Below are 10,856 nucleotides of genomic sequence, written 5' to 3'. Positions count from 1 at the left end.
AAGCGATTGGGTATTTTTACGGCTACATCTCAAGCAAGCTATTCATGAGAAGGAAATGTTGGCAGTACTACATGCACTTAAGAAATGACGACCTTACCTAATGGGAAGACACTTCAAGGTAAAATGGATCATGATAGTCTTAAATACTTCTTAGAACAAAGATTATCTTTAAAAGAATAGAAAAAATGGGTCACAAATATGTTGGGTTATGACTTTGAAATCATCTACAAAAAAGAGAAGCAAAATGTTGTTGCAGATGCACTCTCAAGAAAGGATGAGGATGTGGAAGCATTGTTTTGTGCTATTTCTATTATCCAACAAGATTGGATAAATGAAGCAAGGGATGAATGGAAGAAGGAAAAAGAAGTGTGGCCACTCATTCAAAAGTTGCAGAAGATCTGAGTTCAAACAATATTACCAGAACTTGGCGAGGAAGGAAAAATCATATTGGAACCTGGAGCAGTCACAGAAACAGGAACTCAACAGCTACGAAATTGCTCAATTTCAGAGTATCTCATCAAGTGGAAGAACTTACCCACTGAATATTCCACATGGGAGGACAAGAATTTTATACAGAAGCATCAATAACTACTCAAGCATTGAGGACAACACTTTTTGAAGGAGAGGGGCATGTTAGGTCCCTATACTACCAATGTAACCTCTTATTGTTATTAGTACAACCCCATTATTATATTTTTGTGCCCATGTAGTCCCCATATTGTTATTATTGTGCCCCATAGAAGCCCACTATTGTTATTATTGTTCCCTTACATTATTATTGTTATGTCGGCTCTGATTATATTATGACCCCTTAGACTCCTATATATAGAAAGCAGGTCTTGTCATTTGTATGATCCAAGAATTTTTCATTTGTGTAATGTAAAGGAGGGTTCCCCTTAAAGAGGCTTATTTTTGTTGAAAATTGCAAAAAGAAATGCTAAAAATAGAATTACTAAAAATAGCAGTTTGAGTACCAGTGCTAGATTGGGCAACAGGGAATGAAAAATGGAAGTGCTAAAAATAGAATTCTATTTTTAGAAGTTTAGTATGGATTCCTATTTTAGTTAGTCCCTGGACTAGAAATAGGAAGTAAAATTCGAATTTGAACTGAACAGTTGCTTGAAAATAAATTAATTAATTCTCCATGAGTTAATTAGTTGTGAAAAATCAAACATGAAGTCTATGTGAGGACATGCAACAGTTTCTCTATTAATTGAGGAATTTATCCATCAGTTAAAGAGATAAGGATGAGTTCTATATTGAGTAGTAATTAGTTGGCTCAGTTAACTGAGTCAATTCCAATTATATTGATTTAAACAACTCGTTTAAATTAAGTTCAGTTAGTTAATGCATGCTAACATATAATTGTTGTTCTTCAGATAACTGAATATTCTCTCATGAATAACTCATGCATGTCAGTTCAGACAGAGACCCAGTTGAGATCGGAGAAGGGATAGTGTACTATCAGTTGGATGAATATTTTTCCTATAAAGGAAGCTCATCCATGATGAGGATTTATCTCCTTCAGGACTGCGTAGTTGGATCAAAGGTTAGTGAGTGTGTGAAGAGGCCAATTCACACAAGTGGCTACACTAGACCCCAATCAAAATTTCACAAATAAATAGGAGGCTTGGAGGGCAGACCAGAGGTTGGATAGAGGCCTTTGACTATCTATGAGAAGCAGAGGTATTGCAGAGAGAGTAGGATAGCTTTTGAGCTAATTCTTTTGTAATACTGGTTATATTTCCACTTGTATGATAATACAGAGATGGGGTTTTAGGTTGGTTCTTTCCCCTGGATATTTCTTCTACGTTATGTGTGATTGATTCCTTCTTATCAATTATATGTGTTCTTATTGATCTTGCTTAATTGATTAAGCTTCCACAAAGTTTTTTGTAGAAGTAGATCTTGTATTTTGCTTTAGTATATTGCATAATCTGGTGATATACAATGGAAATTTCTACATGGTATCAGAGCACAGATGATCAAGGAAGAATAATATACAAGAATGGAGAAGTTGATGTTTGTGATTCCTGAATATAGAAATCGAGTTCTTATCACATCTCTATTTCACCTATGGCGTTCAATGGTTTTAGACTCGAATATTCCCTTGATGGCAATTCGAATTATATAGCGTGGAAGAATCACATGGAAGTAGTACTAGAGGATAACGGTCTAAAGGACTTCATTGATCAAGAAGTCCCCAATCTGACTGGTGCTGCTGAATTGGCTGAATGGAAGAAATGTGTGGCCAAAGCAAGGAGAATCCTTCTGGAGGGAGTTCGAGATCACATAGTCTTGAGTCTCCATGGGAAGGAGGCATCGTTTTCAATGTGGAAAACATTGAAAGATCTATATTAGAATAGCAGTGATCATAGGAAGCTGGCACTAAAAGACAAGTTTCGGAAGATCAAGTGTGAAAAGGGCACCACGATCTCTACGTATCTGAACAAGCTCACCACATGTAGGGATGAGCTTGGAAGTGTAGGGATCATGACAGCTGATGATGACATGGTGAGTCTTGCACTCTTCGGTCTTCCTAAGAGCTGGCATAGCTACCAGGACTCGGTTAATGGAAGAGAGAAACTGCCAGATTGGGAATGACTTTGGTCGGATTTGATGCAAGAGGATATAAGAAGAAGCACCAGAGATAGTTCTTCATCCATGGAGGATGAAGAAAACTGTGCCTCAGTGAGTAAGGCAAAAAAGGGGAAGGAGAAGATTTCTCATTCCGAATCAAGTTCTTCCCATGGTGGGAAGAAGTTTGACAAATCAAAAGTGAGATGCTTTTGTTGTCATGAGGTGGGCCATTTTGCTACAAATTGTCCACTGAGGAAATCCAAGAAGGGATCCATGGAAGGATCAGAAGATGAGGCACTAGCCTCACAGTTCAAGTTGGATTTCACACTATTCACATGCATGGTTTCATCCATGGTGGGAAGTGGTTGGTTTCTTGACAGTGGAGCTTCTTTCCACATGACCGATGACAAGAGTTTGTTCAGTACTTTGGAGGAGAAAGATCTCCAGATACTCATAGAGATGGGTAATTATGAAAAGTATATGTCTCAGGTGTAGGCACGGTTATTTTTTAGAGGGAACATGGAGCTCGCCTTACCTTGACCGATGTCAAGTATGTACGAGGATTGAAGAGAAACTTGGTGTTGATCACGGTGCTGGAAGATAGAGGCTATGATGTAGTCTTCAGTAAGGGAAAGGTTTTCCTTAGACACATCATCACTAGACAGGTGAAGCAGATTGGTTCATGGGTCAAGAACCTGTATTCTCTTGAGGTTCAAGATGAATGCAAAGCGTTGAGGAGTAAGGCGACTGATGGAGACTTGGGGTTGAGAGGGAGACTACATTACCTCTCAACATGCAGCGCCAGAAGAAGTCTCAGACGATTGTGGAGGAGCCACAATTGGTGAAGCAACTTCAGGAGGTTATGGAGCAGCCAAAATTGGGGAAGCCGAGAGGAGACGGAGTGGAGGCATCCACTCATGCAGAGACCTTCAGTAGGGGGAAAATTCGAGCTAGATGGGTAGAGGGATCACATGCAACCATACCTCTAAGTAGGAGGTGGGGCAATGTGGACTGATCATCCCATAGAGGCTAGGGGCAGGATCCTTGAGATACCCAACCTCTTTGATTCAACTTTTCTACAGGAGCCCCAATGAGGAGTAGCAGGACTGACTGATTGGGTAGATACAAATGCAGATGGAGTGGAAAAGAGAGCTACAGTGTAGGAGTCCCATGATTGTGTAGAGCTAGCAGGCTGTAGCAATGTGAGAGGCACAGGAGTGTTGCACCAGTGCAGTATGGCACATAGAGGTGTACATTGGTGCGAGATGCATAGAGTGTTGCAGTAGCTTATAGGTCAGAGAGGGGGCACTTGTCAGTAGCAGGTAAAGCTTCAGCATCAGAGTATGTTTCTAGCCCAACAGAGAGGTTAGTTGGGAGTTTTTTTGTTCCGAGAGTTGCTAGAGAAGCCACACTTGGTAGGTGTGTTGCATGCAAAACATTCCATAGGTACAGGATCGGGTTCAAGTTGAAGCCTTTCTTGTTGAGAGGGAGTGTTGAAAATGGCAACAAGAAATGCTAAAAATAGAAGTGCTAAAAGTAGCATTGCTAAAAATAGCAGTTTGAGTACCAATGTTAGATTGGACAACAGGGAATGAAAAATGGAAGTGCTAACAACAACATTCTATTTTTAGCAGTTTAGTATGGATTCCTATTTTAGTCAGTCCCTGGACTAGAAATAGGAAGTAAAATTCGAATTTGAACTTAACAGTTGTTTGAAAATAAATTAATTAATTCTCCATGAGTTAATTAGTTGTGAAAAATCAAACATGAAGTCTATGTGAGGACATGCAACAATTTCTCTATTAATTGGGGAATTTATCCATCAGTTAAAGAGATAAGGATGAGTTCTATATTGAGTAGTAATTAGTTGGCTCAATTAACTGGGTCAAGTCCAGTTATATTTGATTTAAATAGTTTGTTTAAATTAAGTAAGTTCAGTTAGTTAATGCATGCTAGCATATAACTGTTGTTCTTATTATAACTGAATATTACCTCATGAATAACTCATGCATGTCAGTTCAAACAGAGACCCAGTTAAGATCAGAGAAGGGACAATGTACTATCAGTTGGATGAATATTTTTCCTATAAAGGAAGCTCATCCATGATGAGGATTTATCTCCTTTAGGACTGCATATTTGGATTAGAGGTTAGTGAGTGTGTGAAGAGGCCAATTCACACAAGTGGCTACGCTGGACCCCAATCAAAATTTCGCAACGAAATAGGAGTCTTGGAGGGCATACCAGAGGTTGGATAGAGGCCTCTGACTGTCTATGAGCAGCAAAGGTATTGCAGAGAGAGCAGGATAGCTTTTGAGCTAATTCTTTTTGTAATGTTGGTTATATGTCCACTTGTATGATAATAAAGAAATGGGTTTTTAGGCTGGTGCTTTCCCCTGGATATTTCTTCTGCATTATGTGTGATTGATTCCTTCTTATCAATTATATGTGTTCTTATTGATCTTGCTCAATTGATTAAGCTTCCGCAAAGTTTGTTGTAGAAGTAGAGCTTGTATTTTGCTTTAGTATATTGCATAATCTGGTGATCTACAGTGGGAATTTCTACAATTTTGAAGGCATTTATCTATCTTTTCTATCCTTTTTTGAGCTGGTTTCATAACAAATGAATTCTAGTGAGACCAATGATGTATAGACACACTCATCATTATCTCTCTCAGAACATATCACACCTAGGTAATTCTCTCAGAGTATGTTCCATTGAGACTATTCTTATCTTAGATTCCCACTCTTCAAATAATATCAATCCTCTACAACTAATCTTATCTTGGATTCCCTAACTCATCCTCAAAGAGTATTGAATGGAATATGTTTATCCAATCCTCCATTATGTCTTCCCAAGTGAATACAAGAATTATGTGTCTATCTCTCCCACTTAACTTAGGGAGGAAATCCCCATTCCACTGATGGAATGTACCCAAGCTCCCTCTTAACTAGGGACTTGACCAAGCTCCCTCTTGACCAGGGACTTACTTCTAGCATCTCTCTAGGCGGAGATCATGGGACAACCAACTACTTGTACAACTCCTTCCTTTTATGTCATGAATTTCTTCTTTTTCATAGATTCTACATCTTTTGGGACTTTTTCGTGGGGCATAAACCATCCATCACATTCATCCATGAGTTAGTTATGTCATTATTCCTTTCATTTGAAAGTGATCCATTAGTCCATATCTGGTATTCCTTCATGCCATGTTGCCTTCTTCATATCAGGTTTCCTTAAGGACATTTTATCCCGCCACGTGATTTTTAGTGGTGGAAGACATCCACAGTTCTTCCCTTGGTAGCCATGCATAATCTCATCCAGATATTATTCAAAAATAAGAAACGAACATTAAATCAAAATTACCTTTGTGATGGTCTTTCATCATGACATTTTTCGGTTTACATTAGCATCCTACATACATATTGACATATCTCCAAAAGATATATTTTTTCAAGGGTCTTTTTAGTTTTCAAACGTACTAAGGGTCTTCATATCTTTCATGGAGATTTCACAATCACATATTTTATTCTTGGATGTTGATTTCCTTCTTTCCATGGTTACACTTTTCATGATCTCTTCCTTTCCTTCTTCACACATTATTTTCTAGGAACTTCTAATCAGAGTTCCTCCAATTTTCGTCAACCACCTCATATTTCATATGAGGACATATTATGTTGATTTCATCTAGTCGATGTGTGACCCATGCCTTCCTACATCCTTTCAAAGGAGGAGATCCTTTCTCTTGATCATGTTCTCGAGATAGAACAGTTACCCATGTTACCTGCAACCATATGACATTACTCTACATTATCAAATATAAGCATACATACCTCATTTTTCTCTAGGTCATCTAGACTTCTTTCAGTATCTTCCTTGATTGGAATACCTTCAATTCGTTGATCTACTTCACCTTTTCTTGACATCATACCATCCTCACATGTATTCCTATAAGTTGGAATTCTTGATGATACACTTACTTCCTTTCGATTGGTGAAACTTCTGATGAATATTCCAATAGAGGATCTTTATTATCCTTATCAAATAGATGTTTCCTTTTGGTTGATCTATGATGAGATTTGTACTAGAAGACTTTTATTTTTTCCCATAAGTACCACTTATGGTTCTAATCAGGTTACCAAGAGTTATATCCTTCCATAGGTGACTACCATAGGCTTCACCTATATTTCATACTTCTCTATGATGATTTCACGAGCTCTTGATTTTAATGCTTCTATGATGTCATGATGCATCCTATCATTTTCCTTAGTGACTTATGATAGCCATATCTTACAATAGAAAACTTTAAAACAAGAACTTGAAAAGAACTAGGTGAGGAAGACTATCTCATTCATAATAGAGATATTTTACTTCCTCTTTCTTGGACTTCTTCTTTTCAGCTTCCTCTACTTCTTTGGTGATATGGGCTTCTTCTCTTCCCACTTTGTTATTTTCCTTCTTTAGATTAGGAAAATATCTCTTGTAATGCTCATATTATTGACATCCATAGCATTGAATCTTAGTCATGTTCTTCTTCTTTTTTTGGGGACCAAACTTTCCGAATCATCCCTTCCTTTCTGTCATTGTGGCATATGCTTGATTTTGTTCACTTGATCCCACATAAATTTTTTCCTTCAGTCTAGTTTCTTAAATTTTACATAGAGATCATAGATCCTAGAATGGAGTGGCCTCTTTCTTCACATAAATACTTGATGTAAAGTTACCTCATTCCTCTAGTAGTGCACTTTGTACTAAAGTGGTCATCTCTTTGTCAGACATTATTTCACCCAGATCTTGTAGTTGATCCCTTATTTCAGATATCCTCATAAAGTATGAGCCTATCCCTTCTTCTTTTGATATCCTTATCTTGTAGAGTTCTTTCCTTAGAGAGATAACTTCTCCTGCAGTGCTTACGCAAAACAACTCTACCAATTTGTCACATATTTCTTTTGAAGTGTCAAGTTTAGATACATAAGGGATGAGGGGATCCTTGATGGATTCTATGAGAATCCTTTGAGCCCTTACTTCCCCTTTCATAAACTTTTCAAGTGATTGAGCATATTCTTTCGATGGTTTGGTGATATAGCTTTTGACATGATCCATAACCTCATTTTCATTGAGATTCAAATTTTTCCTCTTCTTCCATGCAAGATAATTTGAAGCCCAAACCAATTTTTTTCTTTCCTTGCAAAACGAAATTTTGATAGATTCAAACATAAATATACTTACTTATGAATATTCTTATTCCACTTGTTGCCTCCTTGAATTTGATGATGATATAGTTAATAGAAAAAATTTCCTTAATGAAGATAGTTCTCTTCAGGAATGATCCTTGACCCGACAAAGAGGGAGATCACTTTAGATCCTTTGATGGTGATGTCCTTGTTGATGATGATCAACGATGACTTCTTGATGATGTCCTTCAATGTTAAGGACCTTGCTTCAATGAGAGGGAGATTGCCTTTGAACCTTTTGAAGATGATGACAACATCCTTAATCTTACTTCTCTATGATAAATAGTCTTCAAGAAACTTTGATTTGTAAGTCCCTTCAGCTTGAGTTGGGTCTCTGTGGTCTTTCAAGACTTATTCTGGTGTATACTTCTGCTTCGATCTATGGTTTTGACACTTCTTTGTAGATCTTGACTTTACTTTGATATCCTTCGAGATTTTATCCTTGAGTTCTTGTGTGTCCCTTGATGAGATGCTCTCTTCTTTATTTGTCATCTTAGCTCTGATACCATGTTGTTAAATCTATGGAATTAAGATTATGAGATTTCTCTTTGTTGATAACAGTTGGTGAATGTTTTTTTACTTCTTTAAATTAAGATATTTTCTTTAATTATATTATTATAGTTTTATTCTTCATCAAATAGCTACCGTAGTATAAACAATAAATATACAATAGACACAGAATGTGGGCGATAAACCAGGGCCAAAACCTCTCCCACTTGAGAGGAAAACCCAAAACGAATTATTCTTCTTATAGGGACTTCAATTAATGAATACCAAGACCATGACCAAGACCCTTGACATAGTAACCTCTCCAAGACCAAGTCACAAGCCTTCTTGATCTAACTTATTCCTCCTTGAGTCAACAATAGTCAAGCTTCTTCCTTTTCTCATGAGCTTGGTTATCCTTCAAATTCTAGTCCCTTCTTTTAGATCTGCAACTTTTAGCCCTGCTTCAAAAACCTTAGCACTTATGGTTGACCAAATTTGAACCTTGAATCTTTTCTCTAGATGGATACTTCTTCCTTAGTAACTCAGCTTGAGATCCACCTTCTCTTTTACCTTCATATGGCCCTCGAGTTTGACTGTCATACCTTAGCTTCTATTGCAGTGGACAACATCTACTTATGGTACATGTGGAGTGGATTAACCCAAAATAGATCTAAAAATATCCTTGATTATGTTCCTCCTTCCTTCGCTTGGTTATAGGATTCCTTCTTCATCAACTTCGCACTTCCTTCTGCCTTCTTATCCTTGACCGAAATTTTGTCTGCAAATGAAGGCTGAGCTGCCTATATATAGTGGTTTTCTCCTCAAAAAGAGTTGACATCTCCCATTGACAAGGTCTACATGCCTTTCTAGATTTACCTTAAGGCCTACTTCAAGGTGACCTTGTGACATGGTCTTGGAGGGTTCAAAAAAATTTCTTTTACATACATGCCCAAATGGGTCTTTCATCTTTGACATTGAATCTATAGACTTTATGACATGATGACTAATCCTAAAGGATCACAATGGGAGCCTTAACTAAAAATAAAATTCTTAGAGCATCAAACCCATGACTGAAGCATTACAAAAATAATTTTATTTTTCTTCTTTACATCAATTACATAAAATCATGATTACACATGTCATTATGAAGACTGGACCTAGTTACACTTTTCAACACAGGAGTGCAACAGAATATAGACTAGTCACTAGACCACCGTCATGGGTACCTACGACAGAATTATAGACATCTTCATAAGTTGGATCAAAGGCTAGCTCATTGGGAAAATTACTTTGGAATATGTGAAACAATCCACAACCTCCTCGGGGCCATGTGAGTCCAATTCTAGTTTCCAACTCTAACTCTGAGCCAATCCGCTAATCTCGAATGTTTTTCATATCTAGTTTCTTTTTTTTTCTCAACAAATGGCTCTATATAGATGGGAAGTAAACATAGGATGAAATTTTTTTCTTTAATAATACTATGATATGTATATCAATAAAATATTAATTTCTATAAAAAAATAAAAATAAAATATAGAAAATATTATATAAATTTGCAATCAATTCAAATGAATTAAAAATAATTAAAATTAAAATAAAATTTAGAAAAATCTTATATAAACTTCCCATAAATACAAATAAATTAAAAAAATAATTCTTTATATTTATCTCATATAAAAAGGCGACACAATCAAAATAAAATTTGAAAACTAATATATAACCTACTATCCGTACAAATTGTATCACACTCCTACATGAACTAACAATCGATACAAATAACAATCGATACAAATATATTAAAACAAATTAATACTTTAAATTTACCTTAAAATGAAATTAAAACAAATGAATCAATCAATCTATATCTATATTTATATCTATATCTAATACCAATATAGATTATCTTAATTTTAGATTTACCAAGTGTTAAATAAGATCAAATTTCTTAAAACGCAAGCTTCTTTTTTGGTATAAAATTAAAAAAAATGATTTTCACAAGAAAAATTTACACCTCAAAATGTTTAATTCCTTTTTACATTCGGTTAATTCAAAATCAAAATTAATCTATATTTACTATTAATAATATTATTTGTATTTATATAAATTCTACATCTCTATATCACATTTTTCATTTCTTTTTGACATATTTTACAAATTATATATATATATATATATATATATATATATATATATATAACTAATTTAAAATTTTATCAATAAAAACAAAATTATAATATAAGAAATTGAATTAATCTTTTTATTATCATTATTATTTTTAATTAAATTTACATTATAATTTATTATTATTATATTGATATTATATTACACTTCTATATCAGCTATATAAAAAAATAGAAAATACATAATGGACAATGGAAAATAGGAATGTATTAGAAAATTAATAACATTAAAAAAGAAACTAATAAAGATTTTGTCACATATTTATTTTTCTATCCTTAGTTACTTTAATAATACCTAAAATAATTCAAAACTTCTAATTTTTATCTTTATTATTTTAATTATCCCAAAAAAAACCTAATAAACATTTTATTAAT

The sequence above is a fragment of the Pinus tabuliformis genome, chromosome 3_2 (assembly GCF_031772625.1).
Source record: "Pinus tabuliformis cultivar Carrire ecotype Pingquan chromosome 3_2, CPIR1, whole genome shotgun sequence".
Taxonomy (NCBI): Eukaryota; Viridiplantae; Streptophyta; class Pinopsida; order Pinales; family Pinaceae; genus Pinus; species Pinus tabuliformis.
Note: the sequence above shows the minus strand (reverse complement) of the source record.